Source organism: Arvicanthis niloticus, chromosome 23, assembly GCF_011762505.2.
Source record: "Arvicanthis niloticus isolate mArvNil1 chromosome 23, mArvNil1.pat.X, whole genome shotgun sequence".
Classification (NCBI taxonomy): domain Eukaryota; kingdom Metazoa; phylum Chordata; class Mammalia; order Rodentia; family Muridae; genus Arvicanthis; species Arvicanthis niloticus.
In genome coordinates this window covers 44,191,830-44,211,229 of record NC_133430.1, presented here as the reverse complement: position 1 = coordinate 44,211,229, position 19,400 = coordinate 44,191,830, and the positions used below count along the sequence as shown (strand labels likewise).

The 19,400-nt window shown below is 42.5% G+C and overlaps 1 protein-coding gene and 1 pseudogene across 1 annotated transcript in view; both read right to left on the bottom strand.

Annotated features, from left to right (window-relative positions):
• Positions 1 to 19,400, bottom strand: part of L3hypdh (trans-L-3-hydroxyproline dehydratase) — a 642,804-nt gene that overhangs the window by 301,819 nt on the left and 321,585 nt on the right. The gene's annotated exons all lie outside the window — the stretch shown is intronic.
• On the bottom strand, positions 347 to 18,347 carry LOC143436590 (UPF0538 protein C2orf76 homolog pseudogene; annotated as a pseudogene).

Here is a 19,400-nt window from a genome sequence, read left to right as displayed (position 1 = left end):
TAGGGCATTTCTTTGTTTATCTAAACAGAAACATTCAAATTCCTTGATATCCAAGCAAGACTTTTCCTAAGGATTTTGCCCAAAGGAAGGTTTGCTTCTGACACTTCATGCTTAAAATGGTGCATGCTAGAGTATGAACAGATCCTCTGCTGACCTGATACCGTGTTAGCCTCATACTGCACAGTATTTATTCAGCAATAAGTATGGGGTACCATTTCCTAGAAGGACCCAGAGAAATCTTGGAAATCAAAGTTAGGATTTCTATTGCTGTGATAAACAGCATCACCAAAACCAACTTGGGGAGGAAACATTTGTTTTGTTTTTTAAAGATTTATTTGACAAATTTTTAAAAAATCATTTGTGGAATAAAGGTATGCAGAGGTATGAGGGTAGCTCTGTTTCTCCTATAATCTTCTTCACAGAAGAATGCGATTTCAGTTTCACTGGTGTTCCTGAGGCCTCAGCGGTGTCTTCCTTTAGCAGGAGTGTGCCGCCGTCCTCCAAACCCAACACAGCTCTTTGTCTTTGCCTCGTGAGCTTGGTGAAGAATCTTCAGTGTATCATATTTGTCATTTCTGAGTGTCGGCGGCAACCTGTCCCTCGCAGGGACATCTTGCTTTAGGAATATTGTAAATTCCTTTATAGTTTGATTCAAATTAACCCCATGATATACTGCAGGTTTGAAATTTTGACGCTCAAATGAACAGATGAGGTGAACTGTGGTGGTAGTTTCCTCAGCAGCCAGGTGGAGAGATGCCAGCACTGATTGTCAGTTATCTTCTAAATGATAGCCATTCTGAGTAAAGTGAGAAGTGACTCCTGGGCATCGAAGTCGTGTCTTCAGGCTTGGTAGCAGTGTCTTGATTTGCTGGGCCATCTCCATTCCTGCTCCCAGCATGCCCTGCAGCTTCTCCTCCAGAAATGATTTATTTCATCTTACACTTCCCATCATGGAGAGGAATCAGGACAGGAACTCAAACAGGGCAGGAACCTTGGATCAGGAACTGATGCAGAGGCCATAGAGGAACACTTAATCCTCATGGCTCACTCCGTTTGCTTTCTTAAATCTCCCAGAAGCACCTTCTCAGGGATGGCACCACCCACAATAAGCTGGGCCCTCCTGTGTTGATAATTAATTGAGAAATTTTTTAAAAACCCTCTGGCGAATAATACAACTGTTTCTATGTACTTTCAAAGGATACAGACTAGTCACACAATCAAAGTTGGAAATCTTTTACTTCCTGGAGTTAAAAATTTCCAAAATTTCTCATAAACACTGAAGCAATATAAGTAATATGGTGCTGGCATAGAGACCTATACCTAAATTAAGCAGAATAGAGTCTAGGATAAACTCATCATGTATAGGGTCAACTGATCTTTGATAAGAACACATGTATAGGGAAAAAAACAGTCTCTTCCATAGCTGGTGGTGGGAAATTTACAGACAAACATAAACCAATTAGGGGCCTGGGGAGATGGCTCAGTGGGTAAGAGTTTGCTGCACAATCATGAGACCTGAGTTCAACTCCCTTGATGCTTCTATAAAAACCTGGAAATAACTGTGTGCAGAAACTCAAAGAGGCCAGGAACCTGGAGGCAGGAGGTGATACAGAGGCCATGAAGGAGTGCTACTTACTGGCTTGCTCTCCCCGGATTGCTCAGCCTGCTTTCTTATACTATCAAGGATCACTCACCCAGAGATGGCACTACCCATCACACAGGGTGTGTGCTGTATTGTACACTCCCCTTCCCCATGGTTTCCAACTGCAGTCTTTATTTTGTGGAATCCCATGCTCTGGCCTCTATCATTGTCATGTGTTCTCAATGTTAATCAACATAAACAACAGGGACTCAGCAAGCGCCTGCCAGGAGAAGGTTTAGTATTCTGTATAAACACAGTATTTTAAGGCTCCTGTAACCATTGAGTCTGGGAAGGCATCCTAGCTGATGACAGCCTCAGTGGTGGGTTCTCCTGTTTTCCCCTGCTGATGGTTCTGCACCTGCACTGCTCCGTTCTCAGCTTCGGGTCTGCATCCTCTCCAGCTGCTCTGCTTATCTTCATGCAGACATTCCATGTTATAATAGGCTTGGGCTGATCTCATAAGCCTGTAGCTTCTTGTCCCCCTATGTTCTCTTTCGTTGTCTGTCTGTTGTTTCATTAGTTATTATTTAGACATCCAAATCAGAAACCTAGTTATCTTTTTCTCTCTTCCCCCTCCCACCTTTTGAATCAATTCAGAATGACATTTCAAAAATAATTTATTTTGATTTTTAAATATATATTGGTGTTTTGAATATATATTATATATATATATATATATATATATATATATATATATATATATATATATATGAGGGTGTCAGATCTCCTGGAACAAGAGTTACAGACAGTTGTGAGCTGCCATGTGGTTGCTGGGAATTGAACCCAGGTCCTTTGGAAGAATAACCAGTATCCTTAATCACTGAGCCATCCCTCCAGCCCTGGAAGGGTTAGTTTCCTTTCAAGTCCATTCTCATTCTCTTCACTTTCATTGTTGCCTCAAGCACAGAGCTGGAGCTGCCTATGATGCTCCAGTGAGCCCCTTGGGTGTACTGTAATTACCGCATTACCACCATGGCCATCTTAAACACATACATCCTCAGCACACTCCCTTCCTTTAACCCTATCCTGGTGTCATCCCTGCCTCCATCTCTGGTCTTTGTTTCCTGCCCTTTTCTCTTGTCCCTCGACACTCAGTTAACTGCCTTGCACGCAGATAAACTAGGGTGATTTCTGAGCCCTTCTCCTTAGATCATCTTTCCTGCTAAAATCCTCTCACCCCAAACTTTCCATTTGGTCTCTCAGAAAATAAGGTGGTCTTCAATCTCTTACATAGACAAAGTCACTACCTTAGCTTGCTTTCTATTGCTGTGTGCGATAAAACACCATGACAAGAGCAGGTTCGGGAGAAAGGGGTCTATTTGGCTTATCTGGACCACAGTCCATCATTGAGAGGGATCAGGACAGGAACTCAAGGCAGATGCCTGGAAACAGAAACTGAACAAGAGGCTGTGGCGGGTGCTGCTTACTGGCTTGTGACAATGGCTTGCTCAGCCTGCTTTCTTTTGTCACCCAGGAAGACCTGCCAGGAATGGCACTGCCCACAGTAGAATAGATCCTACCACATTAATCCTCTACCAAGATAATCCCCTATAGGGTCGCCCAAAGGCCATTTTTCTCAACTGAGGTTCTTCTTCCCAGATAACGCTGACTTGTGTCAAGTTGACAAAACACTACCGGGATGGTCACTTCTTAGGAACTGGGTAGAGGACAAAGGAGTAAGGTTCTTGCTATATTTGAGAGCCCTAAGAAAACGTTGGAGAAGTTCAAAGAAATGAAGTGTAGGTATGTGGGCATCTTGCTTGGAAAATCCCCTCTTGTAAAGCAAGGGACTAGTCATTCTGGTCTCTTAGGGAACTGCTCAGCACTATCACAGAGACTTAGAAGATGAGCTCACAGAGATTATGATGCCGAGAAGAACCAGCAGCTTCTGTGCTTCCGTGGAACCCACATCTGCATTGGTCCTGGAGATCACAGGTACACACAGAACAAGCCATTAGGGTTTAAAGATGTTTCACAACCTTCATGGTCACCAAGTCTCCAGTGGCTCATCCATTAGGCTCACACCAAACCTCATATCAGAAAGTAAGCCAGTCCCCAGTATACTTGTGACAGAATCAATAACCCAACTTCCTTCTTTAAAAAAATCCATTGAACAGCAGCTATGACATTATCTGCATAGATTATTTGATTTGTGATACTGATATAAAAAATATCTCAAAGAGGCAAAAACTTCCTGTGGTACTTACATTGTTTCCTCCATGGAATAAAATGAAGAAAAAGACCATCTCTATTTTAAAGATGGAATACTGAGTCATTTGATCATATGGAAAGAATAAATCAAACAAGGAACTACCATTGTCTCAGGACATAAAGAAAACAAGGTATGGTATTCTGTCTACCATGAGATCACAGCAACAATGCTCTCTGGGGCTTCTGCAGCTCATAAATGTCCTTCCCACACCACACTCTACTAGCATTATCCATTTATATGTTCGATTCCCTTACCAGATTGGGAATTATTTAAGAGAAGAGTCACCTTTTGCAACCACCTGGTCCTCTCAGACTGGACTGGATAGCTGCTTCTTGAACTAATTCCAGTGGACTAAAGTGTCCTGCAGAAGGATTCTGTTTGTCTGAAGATGTTTAGTGGCACACACATGCTTTACAAAAGAAGCATGTGTGTGTATTTTATTGACTGAGACTTAAGAGCACTATCCAAAACAAAGCAAAACCCCTGACAGGACTTTAAATCAAGTGTTCTCCATTTCCAAGAAGCTATTTTAACCCCTGCAGTCTTGGTCTGTAACTCTCAGTGGTTGCTTAATGCTATTCAGCTGCTTACAGTCCCTCACTTTTAACTTCTTCCACTGACCAAATACACCCAACAGCTACATTATCAGGAAGAGGCATCTGAGAGGAATTAGTTTCTCACATTTACCTTATCATTTTACAACCTTGACTCTGTCTACTTTAAACATGAGCTAGTCTCCCTCACACTGTCCATCTGTGACTCCATCACCTTAGACACCAACACGAAGAAGGATTTCTGAGTAACGCACCAGCTCAGCACAGGAAATGCGACACACATAGCTTGGCACACATAGCCTTCCCAAGGGCTGTTGGTTGGTGATGTCATTCTTATTTTACCTTCTATCACAAGTCTTCAGTGCAACCAATGAACTTGCATTTTCTATAAAAATGTCACCAAGGAAGAAAAGCCCAATATTCTTTTCAGGAGAAACATAAATCAATAAATTAGCCTGGGAATAATTTTTGCTAAAGTCCTAATGTTCCAATAGAAAACATTCTCTTAGTGTGGCCAAATGTCTAATTATCCTGATAAAAATTGTTTTCTCCTTGAGTTTTTTTAATGTTTACCCAAGTGTCACTATTTGATGCAATGAGCAGAGGGATGAAAGGGTGACTCAATGGTCCAGACACAGCTTGACTCCAAGCCAGTTGCTTAACCTCTTCATTGGTCATTGCACTTGGAGTGAGTCCGGGAAATCTAGATCTGTATTGAAAGTTATTTTACATAGTTATCTACACAGTTATTTATATATTTTCAAGAATGGACCTGACACTTTTCCTTCTTAACATCTAAGCAGGTGTATTGTCACAACGATGCTGATAAGAGGCATAAGATCCTGGCCAAGAGACCAAAGGCTTTGTTATCATGGTCATGTAGCAAGCAACAGGAGTGTGGTGTAGTGACATAGGTTCCTCGTGCTCCCAGGTTGAATGGGGTAGCCATTTATGTTTTGGAAGAGAAACTCTCTATTCAAGGGCCTTAATCTTACTGTGATGGACAGTATGCATGATGCCTTTACTCCACAAGCAAACATGCTCCCCATTTTTCCAAGCCAAACTGCTATATGAACATACTTGGAAGACATAGGCCAGAACCAAATTCAACTGATACTTTGCTCCTAAAAACACATGAAATGTAAGAGGCCCATAAAGAAACGTTCCCAGGTGCTTAGTCACCTTTATAGCAATCTTTGTAGGGTGATTTATAAGATAAAAATTGTGTTTCAAGTGCTTAATATAGAAAGTAGCACTTTGTAGACCGTAGGGAGTGGTTCTGATGCCAAGGTCCTGTTCTCCAATTGGTTCTTGATCCATCAATAAAGATGCTAGCAGCCAATGAGCTGGGTGGAATAAGCAAGACTTCTGGGTCTCCACAGGCAAGCTAGCAGAAGTAGGGAAAGGAGGAGAATTTTTGCCATGCTTCAGAAGGAGAAAAGGTGACCAGCCATGTGAGATCTCAAGAGGACAGGCCATAGGCCATTTCCTGGGATGGAAAATTAGAAGCACCCAGCAATTAAGCCATAAAGCAGGTTGAAAATTATATTAATGTGAATGTGTTTCATCCAGAGATCCAAGGGAACCTGGGTGGGGCTGGCAGCGTGGTCCACCCGGAGCTTAAAGTAGGACAGCAAAAACTACATGCTACAGTAGACATTTGTTAAACGTTGTGCTGATGTATGTGTGTCTCAAGACAAAAAAAAAAGAGGGAAATAGACATGTACATAAATATATACATGCACATCTATATAGATGTATGAATAGAAAATATACATGCACACATGGAAATACATACACACATCTCGCCAATTCTTATTTATTTTTAACTGCTAAACCAGTCCTCAGTCATGCTTAGCCTCTAGGCTGATGTTGAAATGTTCTCACCCTATCCCCTAAGCCTGTGATTGGAAGCCCAGTGGGTGGTGATGTTCTGCTGAGGGAGCTTCAGCAGTCTGAAGAAGGTTTCCCTCAGAAGGAAGCTTTAGTTTCATTGTGGGTACAATGTTATGTGCTTATATCTGATGTTTTCTTCAGGTTTGTCCTTGTGGTGGTTTGAAAGACATGTGCCCATAGTCTCAAACATTTGAAAACGTTATCACTAAAGTGGTTTGAATGAAAATGGCCCCCATAGGCTCATAGGGAGTGACACTACTAGGAGATATGGCCTTGCTGGAGAAGGTGTGGCCTTGTTGGAGGAAGTTTGACAATGTGGGGGTGGGCTTTGTTGTCTCTGATGTTTAAGCCAAGCCCAGTGTCTCACTCTTTGCTTTCTGCCTGCAGACCTAGATGTAGAACTCTCAGCTCCTTCTCCAGTACCATGTCTGACTGCATGCTGCCATGCTATGATAAGGACTAAACTTCTGAACCATAAGTCAGCACCTATTAAATTATTTCCTTTATAAGAGTTGCCATAGTGGGGCTGGAGAAATGGCTCAGCAGTAAAGAAAACTGACTTTTCTTTCAGAGGTCCTGAGGTCAATTTCCAGCAACCATATGGTGGCTCACAACCATCTGTAATGGGATTTGATGCCCTCACCTAGTGTGTCTGAAGATAGCTACAGTGTACTTGTATACATAAAATAAATAAATAAAGAAGAAGAAGAGGAGGAAGAGGAGGAGAAAGAGGAGGAGACGAGAGGGAGAGGGAGAGGGAGAGGGAGAGGGAGAGGGAGAGGGAGAGGGAGAGGGAGAGGGAGAGGGAGAGGGAGAGGGAGAGGGAGAGGGAGAGGGAGAGGGAGAGGGAGAGGGAGAAAGGAGAGGGAGAGGGGCAGGGGGAGGGGGATGGAGGGGGATGGGGAGGGGGATGGAGGGGGATGGGGGGAGGGGGGGGAGAGAGAAGGAGAGGGAGAGGGAGGGGCAGGGGCAGGGGTAGGGGGACGGAGGGCGAGGGGGAGGGAGGGGGAGGGGGAGGGGGAGAGGGGAGAGGGAGAGAGGGAGAGGGAGGGGGAGGGAAGGGGAGAGGGAGAGAGGAAGGGGGAGGGGGAGGGAGGGGGAGAGGGAGAGGGGGAGGGAGGGCCATGGGCAGGGGGAGGGGAGGGGGAGGGGGAGAGGGAGAGGGAGAGGGAAACAAAAAGAGCCGCCATGGTCATAGTGTCTTTTCACAGAAATAAAATCCTAACAAATACAACCCCCAGTTGGTGGTATTATTGGCTTAGAAGGTGTTGCCTTTTTGGGAAAAGTATATTACTACAGGCGGCCCTTGAAGAATTTAAAGAGGAGCCATTTCCATGTGTTCTCTCTTTTTCCTGCTTGGGCTTGAAACTTAAGATGTGAGTCTTCAGTTTCTGCTCCATGTCTTCGGCTGGCTGCCACACTTCCCTGATGTAATGGGCTCTTATCCCTCTGGATCCATAAATCCAAATAAACACTTTATGAGTTGCCTTGTTTATGGCGTTTTATCACAGCAACAGAAAAGTGACCAATCAATCTGAGTATAAATCATTGATTTTACTTCATGCTGCCATGTGTGTTTTATACATAGACTTGAGGAGAAATGAGCTGAGTGTTTTAAACAAAGGCTAGAAATAAAAGAAACAGCAAAAATTGCAATATGCTGCAAGTGTTTCCCTGTCTGAGGACTGTAATGCAGAATTTGCACATTCCCTTTTGTATTTTCTTTGCACGTCCCACTTGCAATCCTTAGTACGCCCAACTGAATCAATTCCTTTCATGCCCTCTGCTGGATATTTGAAGTCAAAATATCAACAACACAACAAAAATCAGTAAAAATATTCACAGTCATCAAAACCTAGTCATAACTTCTGAGGATTTTTTTTTCCTTCCTTGTTTTGATTTGCTTTTTATTTGGGTTTTGGTTTTTTGAAACAGGACTTCACTGTATAGCCCAGGTTGGCCTCAAACTCATGACAATCCTCCTGCTGCAGCCTTATGTCATGCGCTGGGACCACAGGTGTAATACATCATACATACAATGCCTTTTAATCTATTGGTTCACTGTAGTTACAATTAATTTTCCTGTGCCTAAAATGTAAATTTCAGAGTTGGTTCTTCCAGGCGTATAGACACTCTTACCTACAAGAAAGGGGTGAATGGACATGGTTTATATTGCAGTCTCTATGAGGCACTGAGAAGGGTGGTTGGGATTCTGTGACATTAAGAGGCCTGTGCCCTACTTCTTTCACAGCATCTGCTGGTGGCTGAAGTGCTTATTAGGAGAGTAGAGGAGTAAGAACAGTCCATGGGACACAGAACCCATCAGAGGATCAAAGACATCTCTTACTGGGCAATCTGGGCCTCCCCACAGAGCACACTTTGAGGGTAACTAAGAAGATGTAGCCCAACTCAGTTCACCTCCATTCTTCCCAGGGCTTATTTTCACTCAGCAGCATTGGGTTAAATACAGACTGCCGCCTTGAGAATCCTTTGAGATTTCCCCCAAGTCAAGTCATGCATGCTCTGGTATACTCACTGAGGAAACCACCCGCTCCAGTCCACCTGTCCTCTCAAGCTTTAGAGCCCTAAGCAGGACCACGTGTCTCTCTTGACTATGACTTTCATGTACCACTACCAAAGGCTTAATACAGAGCCACAGCTCAGCAGGAACATAGAAGACTCAGGGCTTTGAGATTGTTTGGGATTGGAGAAGCAATTGTTACTTTCCTCGTGTGATATGCGTTAATCCATGTAATCTTCATGGCACCTCTTCTTTGTGGATAAGTAGAGAGAAACCTCCAACAACATCATAAGAGCCCACACCTAGTCAGGGGAAAGCTGGAATGTGAAGCAGAGCCGGCCCACTCTGAAGGTAAATGTCTACTGATGTTCACACAACACTGCAAACTCAGGGACAGTTCAAGGTGACATGTTAACTCTGAAGGGCCTTCCAGCAGAAGAGTCCTTTAACTGGAGAAGAAGCTGGACCAGGAGGTAAGCATGGAGGCAGCAAGAAGAAATCACACCAGGAGACATACGGTCCTCTGTCTCATTTGCTTTCTCTACTTCAGAGAGGGCCAGAGTTCTAAACTTTGGCTTGCTTCCTGTGTAACTTCCTTCTAGAATGTCAAATAGAACAAGACACCTAGAGGCCTTTCTTGGCTTCTTTCTAACATCACTAAAGGGTCTTTGAGAGGAAAAAAAAATTATAGTAATGATTTACAAGTATATGTTAAACTTCCGTTCATCTCTCAAGTGAGGGAAGGAATAAAACAAGACCTTCAAATAAGATTCCACCTGGGGCTTAAGAGATGACTCAATGGGAAAGGAGATGGACCTCAAGCCTGGTGACATGAGTTCAGTCTCATGTCCCACACAGCAGGAGAGCAAGCTGGTCTCTGATCTTCTCTGACCACCACAGGCAGGCATGGCACCCATCCTCTCTCTCTCTGTCTCTCTCTCTGTCTCTCTGTGTGTGTCTCTGTCTCTCTCTCTTTCTCTCTCTCTCTCTCTCTCTCTCTCACACACACACACACACACACAAACACACACACACACACACACACACACACACACACACACACACACAGAGTGGATTCTAAAATGTAATTTTACATAGTCAGAGCTAATCCTAGCCACTAAATGTGAAATCCCATTAAAGAGATTACAATCGCTTTGGTGGTTTTGAAACTAAGGCTCCATTGCAATGGGTACAGCAGAAGCCAGACAGCAGGAACATCTCTAGACAAGGAATTCTATAATGAATGGGCAAACAGAAACAAAGTGTGCTTTTCTTGTAGCCAAAGAGGCAAGGACACCTGGGTGGCCCTGGGTTTATGTCCATAAACTTGTTCACACTGCTATCAGTTTTCTACATGCTAATGTTAATAGCTACAGAATTATAAAATAACCTCACAATGACGAAGACACATACTTTTAGAAATAGGCAATCCTTAGAGGCCACAGCTTGACTTGGAAAATATAATCATCTTGTTTGCTTATTCCACTGTCTCCCACATCTCCGTAGACGGATTGAGGAGAGAAAACAAAACAAAACAAAACAACCAAAACAAAACAAGTAGTGCTGCTCTGTGAGCACTTCCCCTTCCTGTCGTGGAGTTTGAGATCAAGTGTGGTGGGTTAGCAAACGGAAATTTACTTCCAGTCTAGTCCTAGCCGGGTGTTTCCGAAATGAGATATAAAAGCATGTATTTTTCATTCATTTTCATTGCTATTTCTTGTTAACTATATTTAGTGTGTGTGTGTGTGTGTGTGTGTGTGTGTGTGTGTGTGTGCAAATAAGCACATACCATAATCAGAGAACAGCTTGTAGAAGTCTGTTCTTAATTTCTACCACGTCTGTCTTGAGGATTGAGTTCATGTCATCTGGCTTGACAGCAAGTGCCTTTACCTGATGAACCACCCTGCCAGCCCTCCAGTAACTATTTCTTCTTAAGACTGACTGTATGCCTAGATCTCTATGGAAGAACTTGCTGAGTTGAAAATGGTGGCTCCAGGTGCATTTCCAGGCAACCGGTCACTTGGAAACGCTTAACTTCAATGGAAAGGAATTACACACGAGCAAAATTCCCACTCACTTGTTTATTGCTTAGGTAGCTTTAGGACCAACTCTCTTGTCCATGTTCTCCATGGCTGTACAACTTACCTGTGATTTTCCACCCAACTATACTCTCCTTTGTTTTTCCATCACACCCAATCCTTAAGAAAGAATATTCTTTGTTTCTCTTTTTTCATACCTAAGAACAGATTTTATTTATGTAAAGGAAACTGATTCAGTGCACAGTTAACTCAGTTTGGTGGCCTCTGCCTTTTCCAGCCCTGCAATGGCAGCCAGATTTTGAACCCAAGACATTGTCTCACAGGTGTCTGCAGTTTCCATAGTATCTGTAGTAGTTGCTCCTTGAAGCTTCTAGCAGCTTAGCCAGAACATCATTGTCTTCTGTGTTAACCTGTGTGAAGACAATGGAGACACATTTCCTCCAGTGGACCAGCTGCCTCCAGCCTGTTCGTCCTCCTGACTTAGTAGAGGACCCCCATCATGTGATCACTAGCTGTTTCCCACTAAGGTTGAGACAATATTGGCCCCTGCTTGAAGGCTTAGAAGTCTTAGTGGGCGAGCCCCTTCCAGAGCAGCTTCCTTCTTCACCCAGGCCAACAGCCTCTTCTCCTCTTGCCCTGTCTCTGGCCTTTGCTTGTGGATGAGCTTTGATGCCCTAAACTTATTGAAGTGGTTTATTGCAGGAGGCACTTCAGTCTATAGGTGAGGACAGCCCTTTACAGCTACAACCAGATGTAACAGAGCTGTTTGAAGTAGCCAGTGATGTCGCATTTTGGCTGGATATCTTGTCTGGTGCCACGATTCTTGAGCCTTTTCTCAAACAGACGATTCACTGTTGGCATATTTGTCTTGCTATTTTATAGAGTTCTTATATCTCCTCCTCCCTTCCAACCCTTATTTCTTTCAACCCCCAACATTAGGTGGAGAGAAAGAAGGTTAGAGGGGAAAGGGGGTGTGGTGTAGACCTCTATGGGCTATTTCCTGCCGATTTGGGTCTTAGGTTCCTTGGAACAAGTCCAATATTTGTCATCAGAATATCCAGTAGTCCAGAAAACCAGGTATAGCAAACCCACCAGCAGCAGTGAGGGAAGCAACAGGAAGAGCATCATCTGACACAGGCCCTCTTGGGAATCTCCTGTTTATAGCCTCTCCAGAGTCCCCAAGATTGAACTATGCAGCTGACAAAAAGTCACACACACACCCAGAGCACCTAGAGACAATCACAGTTAATGGCTATAGACAACCTGAAGCAACCCCATATCCCACACTTGAGAATTAAAACAAAAATGTATTCACATAAAAGAACTAGGTTGTTTTTTTGGTTTGTTTTGGTTTTTTTTTTTGTTTTGTTTTTTGTTTGTTTGGTTTTTTTTTTTTTTGTTTTTTGTTTTTACAAAAAGCCAAAACTCTCACTACAGTTCACCATCTTTTTGGGCTCCTGGTCTTTTATAACAGCAGGGCTGGGGCCACCTTGCTCTGCATGGCCTTCTTTCCCTCTACTGGACAGAAAAGGAAAGCTTCGTTAGCCAATCTCCCCTCTGACTCACTCGGCCAGGACGTAGCAGGCTAACTGTAGTCAGTGAGGAGCAGCCGGGGACAAACCCTGCTGACACCTCAGCAATCTTCGTGGCAGGAATCCCCACCACCTCCTAGAACATAGATCGTGTTAAAATATATTTGAATGCTCTAGTAATGTGGACTGGAGATGCCTCTCAGTTGGTAGCGTGCCTGCCTAGTACACACATAGCTCGGGCTCAATCAGGCTCAATGTGTTTCGAACAACAACAACAAAAACCCCAAACAAAACAAAAAACCTGGGTGGTGTACACCTGTAATCCCAGGCTTGGAGGAGGGAGCAGAAGATTCAGAAGTTCAAAGTCATCCTCAGCTACACAGTGAGTCCCAGGCCTGCCTGGGATCCAAGAAACAGAGTCTTGTGTGGCAGGTAAGTAATAGATTTGAAAAACAGCAGCTCAGAATGCCTCAGGTAAGATCACTGATACCAAAATCACATCCGTCTCCAACAACAGAACCGGTTAAGAGCCCTCTGTTTTCAGACTCTGTGATCTTAATCCAAATTGTCTGAGACATTGTCTAGACTTTACTTAAAGTTTTCAAAGCTACAAATCAAATTAGATCTGTCCTAACAGAAACACAAATTACGGATGGAAGAGAGTCCCATCAACTGGCAGAGAGAACGATGGCATGACTCTACCAGAAGGTGGCGGTGTTGTGTTTCCAAACGTCTCGAAGGTTGCCTGGAACTTGAAGCTGAGAGTAAAAACTAGGTGAGTTTGTTTTTGACATTTTCTACTCTTCCCTCATAAACGCCTTTTCTAATGAAGAGTGTAGCCCGGCTCCACTGATCATTTCTCCAGTAATAGTTCTTAAAATACAAACACTGGCAAGAATATTGTTTTTTGTTTAAAAGACACGATGTCAATAATTAAGCCGACCAGGCAAAATTTTCTGTTGGAAGTTCTGTACAGGAAAGCAAAGGCCCTGGAGCCTTAAAAAATTTGGGGTACACACGACAAGAACTATATTCATAAAACCAACATTCTAGCTTACTAATAACTTACAACTTACTATACTATTATAATATAATATAGTATTATATTATAATATAATATACATAATATGTAATATATATTAATATGTAATATAATATATAATATAGTAAGTTATGTTACTAATAACTTACTAATAACTAACAACATACACAGAACTTACTAATACATTATGAGAAATAACAGAAATTCTCTATTCTCAGTGTTCCTAGACATTAGCAGTAACGACAGTCAGTGGCTGGTCTAAGTCTTTTTCTCTACTAAGCAGAGGTTCTTGTCCAGTTGATTAAGCCCAAGTCACTGCGTGAGCACCACATATCTATTCTCTGGCTCTGGAGAGTCATGGAGGTCCCTACCACTGTTTCACCCTTTGTGGAAACCGCATCACAGGTGGCAGCTGCAGCAGAGGTGGGGTGGGGGTGGGGGTTGCTTCCTATCATTTTACAGGTCAGAGGGCAGTGATGTGTTCACACCTACTGCTCACTCCTCTCCACCATCCCTGTTTGAGATTCTTTTACTCATTCCCGAGGGCACAGGGGTTGATGGCTGGTGAGCCAGAAACACATCTACAATGTAGCAGCTGACGCCACCTGTACCGTTCCACAGATGCCTGCCCTTTCATCTTTAGTGGGCTTTAAAGGGCAAAGACAAGACACACTAAGAAAACTGGCCACAGACAGAAATTACGCTGTGGCTAAAATTAAAAGTGCATACCAGTCATGCATTTTTAACATGAGCATTTATGGAAATTGACTCCTAGTGTTTAGACAGTCTTTTACTTCATTGGTTATTTATGATGCTTTGGGCATGGAAACATGAGCTAAACATGAAGGCCAGTGAGGGGAAAGGACTGAACTACTAACAGCTTTGCCCTCTTGCAAATGAAAAGAAAATTCTTGCTTTCTTCAAACTGCATTCAAAAAAAAAAAAAAACTTCAAAAGAATAAATTCCCAGGATTCCAGTCACCCTTTTTCATAAATTTGAAAAGTGAATTGTTTAATGTCTTAAATGGAGTAAAAGAGTTCAGAGAGGGGAGAGATTGTTATAAAGAACAACATAAACAATATGATGGATACACTTACAGATGAAATCTGTTCATTTATTAATGATATCGCTACTACAGGTTAATTTATTAAACTAATAAAGGGGGCATTGTGGAAATTAGCACAGCATTTGATTTGAGAAGTACGAAAATAACAAGGTTTTGAGAACCGCAGAAATAATGTCATCCCTAAATGTGTTCGGTTCCTCAGTGCTGACACAGGCTTCTCCAGCTTGAACTGACAGAGGAATCATTATTTAAAACCTACATGTGAGATTCATTGGGAGAGCACAAAGCATAGCTTCTAAAACCTAGCCAATTTATAGAGACCTCTGAACACCTGGACACTCCCTCTACTTCAAAACGTTGGAGCATCTGTTCTTCCGCCTTCTGGCCCAGGATCATCTGACAGACCTTAGTGATGCAGAATTATTAAGGACTGATTACTCTGTCTAGGCAGATATAATCAGTCGACTATTCTGCAAGTGTGTCCTTTTCTGGACAGTAATTTGTCTGTAGATGGGAAGAGGCAATTTTTGTCTAGTGGCTGTCTCACCACAACTGGAGTAACTCCAAAGATGCTCAATTTCTTCTTAGAATTTAATATAGGAAGCTGTCAGGAGCAGACAGGTCTCTAATCAAAATGAACATTAATACAGAAATGTTTGTAACGTCAATTCTGTGGATTTCTGATGTTTTGAAAACCAACTATCCATGTAAGGTAATCTGGACTGTTGTCTGTTAACTCCACTCAGCTATCTCTAAATAAAACATAGGAAACACCCTAACAATAAACTCCAAGCCATGAATTTGCTATAGTCCCTTAACTCACAGGCTGTCCATCTCAAATCAGTTTAAAAAAAGTTAAAGAAGGACTGGGTCTAAGCCTTGTATTCCTAAATGTGTTATACTGGTACAATGCCTATGAGAGTAACAATATTCCTCTCACTTTTATATCAATAAGAAGCTCGAACCAATGAAAACCTTAAAATTTGTAATCAAAGTAAATTGGTGCCATTTAAGAATTTATATCTTCATCTTGGTAATAATTGTACAGATTTCTACTAATAGGTTACAGTCATTCTGGATTTCTGACGGGGTTGAAAACTTATAGCCTCATAGCCAATCCTGGCTATTTACCTTGAGAGAAAAGATTTGAGTGGATGGTCGTCAGCTGACATTCATCCTCAAGCCAGGTTCAGAACTAAATGTTTTAGTTAGGATAGATGACAGAGGTGCTGGTTAGTCAACAAAACGATGGACTGGGTATTAGGACTATCTTGTACCTCACTGGTACAAATCGGCATAATTATGCTCTAATTGTATTTTGAGAGAAAAGTTTCATTTTAACAGGAAGGGTGATGTGTAGGAGGAGCTAAGGTAGGAGGAGTACTGAGAGGAAGAAAAGGAGTAAGAAGAGGAGGAGAAGGAGAGGAGAAGCTAGGTGATGAAAGAGAGAAAGAGGGGGGAGACAGGGAGGCAGATGTTCATGTATCTCCACCAGTCAAAGATAGTTGATATATCTAGGTTGGGTAGCGGGTTACACCTCTGATTGAACAATAGCAAACTTATAAAGCCTATGATTAACATTTTTTTAAAAAATGTATAAATGCAAAAAGGAAAAGGGGGCATGGGATAGGGATTTTCTAAGGGGGGGAATGAGGAAAGGAGATGGCATCTGAGATGTAAATAAAATAATAAAAAATGAAAAAAAAAAGAGATTCATTGGGGGATATTAGAAATTTGCAGTCGATACCATCATGGGAGTATGTTGCTACGAAAAGATTCCCCCATACCACAGTGAGTGGCTGTGCCCAGGCAGGGGTTGAGTCTCCACAGAGGACCATCATTTATTTGATTGTACATCTTCCAAATTTAAGACCTCTGTCCTAAATGAGCAGACTGGTGTGTCTGCTGTCTTCAGAGAAGTAGAGCCATGCTTGGCTCTGGGTGCAAATGATTACTCCTCACTTCACACTTAAGGTCCTATCTAGGAATATTGTAAGCATACTGAAGGTACCTGGAATACATCGGAAAGCTGGAGCCTTCGGGCAGGAACTAGTGAAGCAACCCACTTGTGTTTCCGGAGGAAGTCCCATGAGTCACACATCACCATTCTGGAGTGTAAAGAAGCAATTCCATTTTCTGTTTTAACGAAGCCAAACAATGGTGTGGCTAGGGTAAATAAAATGTAGCAAAGGAGACATCAGGACCACCCCAATTGGACAGACTTCTTCTCCAGCAAAGGGACACCTAAAGATATGGGAAGACTCCCGGGAGGTTTGCTAATAAGAGCCAACTTTGTCAGCCCAGACAGATTCTGGACCCTGCTGACGCCTGTCTTTCCTACTCTGTTCTTGTAAAATCAAGGCTGAGGTCCTACACCAAGCTGGCAGAGAATTTGATAAGAAGAGGCGGCACGGCTAATGGGGTCCACAGGAGCCGTCACATCCATTGACATAGTTCTGTCACGTAGACTCACTAGCTGGCCTGACAGGCAGGGTCACTGTCATGACAGATATTCAAATACTACTCATATTTGCTATGTAAAGATTCTGATAACGGTTAAAGCAGCTTCGAAGAGCTGAGGCTGTAGTTTAGTAATGGAGGGCTTGTCTAACATGTACCAGGCCTCAGTTCCATCCCAGCGCTACACACACACACACACACACACACACACACACACACACTCTCTCTCTCTCACACACACATGCACACATATACACATGAATAAAACTCTTTTTGTTGCTGTTGGTTTTGTTTTCAAGACATGGTTTTTTCTATGTAGTCTTGGCTGGCCTGGAACTTGCTCTATAGACCAGGCTGGTCTTGAACTCATAGATCTGCCTGCCTTTGCCCCTCAAGCACTGGAATTAAAGGCATCTGTCACCACGGTCTGGCTGAGCAAAACCCATTTTTGGAAGCACACTGTAACCACACACTTAGACTTGGTGCTAACTACCTTTGTCTCCATGTACTAACACAAATGGTTGGTTGTTTTCATAAAACAAAGTTATAATTGTTTCTTATGATACATGAGTGTCCATTTCAAATTATACACATTTTCATATACCTCAGTTTAAAAGAGAGGATGATTTTCTGTGTATGGGACCAGCTGACTAAAGACCAAGCTCTGCCACCTGTTTTTTTACAGGTGTTTTTATGAGCGACGAATGGTTTGTATACTTTTCAGTCATTAATAAAAACAACTCCAAAGAGATATGAGGATGTAGTTCAGCTGGTACAATACTCGCTTGGCATGCACGAGTCTCTTGATTCGATCCCCAGAAGCACATAAATTAGGCCTGCTGATTCATGCCAGTGATCACAGCACTTAGAAGGTAGAAGCAGAAGGACCAAGGTCATCCTTGCCTACATAGTGAATTCCTGGACTGCATGAAACCCTACTTCAATCTGATAAACAAGACTCAGAAGAAAGATAATATTTTATGGTATTTGAAAATTTTATAAATTTATTGAAGCACAATCACATTGGTTCATTTCTACATTGTCTGTGGCTTTGGCTGAGGTGCTACAATGCACTTGGGTAGCTGAAACACATCAGAAGCCTAGAATATTGATATTACTATTATGCTGTTGCATATGTAAATATTTGTATTTATACCTGGCCCTTTACAGAAAATGTTAGCTCATCCTTGTTCTAGATTAAAGGACAAAGATATAGGCCAGTCAAATACAATAGTTGTTTTATTTGCTTGCTTTTTTGTGAGATCTATTGTTCCGGCTGTTCAGGTTACACGGTTTTGCCTACAGTCCAGGCCGACCTCAAACTTACCATCCGTTTGCTCAGTGTCTCTATTATTGGCAGTAGCGGCACAGACACAACGCATCCCTATGCCTTGGTCGGTGTATAATTTGCTTCTCCTTACAAATTTTAAACATAAGCATACCAAGTACTTTATCACTGAGCAACATCCGCAGCTGGTGTATGATTCCTTTCAGACATAGATTGGAGGACAGGGAAACCTATAGGAAACCCTTTGGGAAATGTGTGTTCTATGTAATGAAACAGTCATGTCAAGCTGATGTGAAATTCCTGGCTACGTGATGGAATGGTGGGAGGATACTCACTTGGGAGTTACGCGCTGATGTGTTTTAGGACAAAAGAGTTGAATATTTGCAACTTTCTTACAGATGATTTGTTCCTGCTCTTTCCACATTTCTATTTGGAGGAAATAAATACAAGCCTAAAGACAATGATACTTTGTAAAGAAGTCCTCAGTGAGAAGCAAACCGCTGGAGCAGCACCGGCTGAGGGTCAGTCAGCTAATCCAGGCAGCTTGAGGTTTGCAGAGAAAACCTCCGCGCTGGTTACACTTTGGGGCTTGTCATTTGTCATCCATCAGTCCACATCTCTCATCTTTGTGGCTTTTTCTAAATTTTCCTTTCTGTTTTTCCTGAGCTGGTTCCAGATGGTGAGAGGTTTACCAAAGATTTACTTGGTATCCGATCTCTGCATTTAAAGCGAATATGATAGTCAGTGTTTAGCCTGTCTTTCAAGAAATAGTTTTTAAAATACCTCCCGTGTAAGTATATTTTGGGGGTTTTCTTTCTTATTTTTTTCTGGTGGGGCCTTGAAATCCACAATTAACTACTACTTTACCTTTTGAAAATTAATTGCAGGGCTGAAGAGAGGCCTCGGCTGGTAAAGTGCTTGCTGAACACCCGTGAGATCTGACCTTGATTCCATCAGCTGTGGTGGAAGGAGGTATGAGAGACTTGACTTGTATTTAAGCTCTGAGGATATGGAGACCAAAGGATCCTGGACTTCCAGCCAGCCTAGCCTAATCAGACAGCCCCATGAAATAAATGACTCTCTTAGAACAACACCCCAAAGTGACCCTGACCTGGGCTCCACCCATTGGCATGCACACTAATCTACT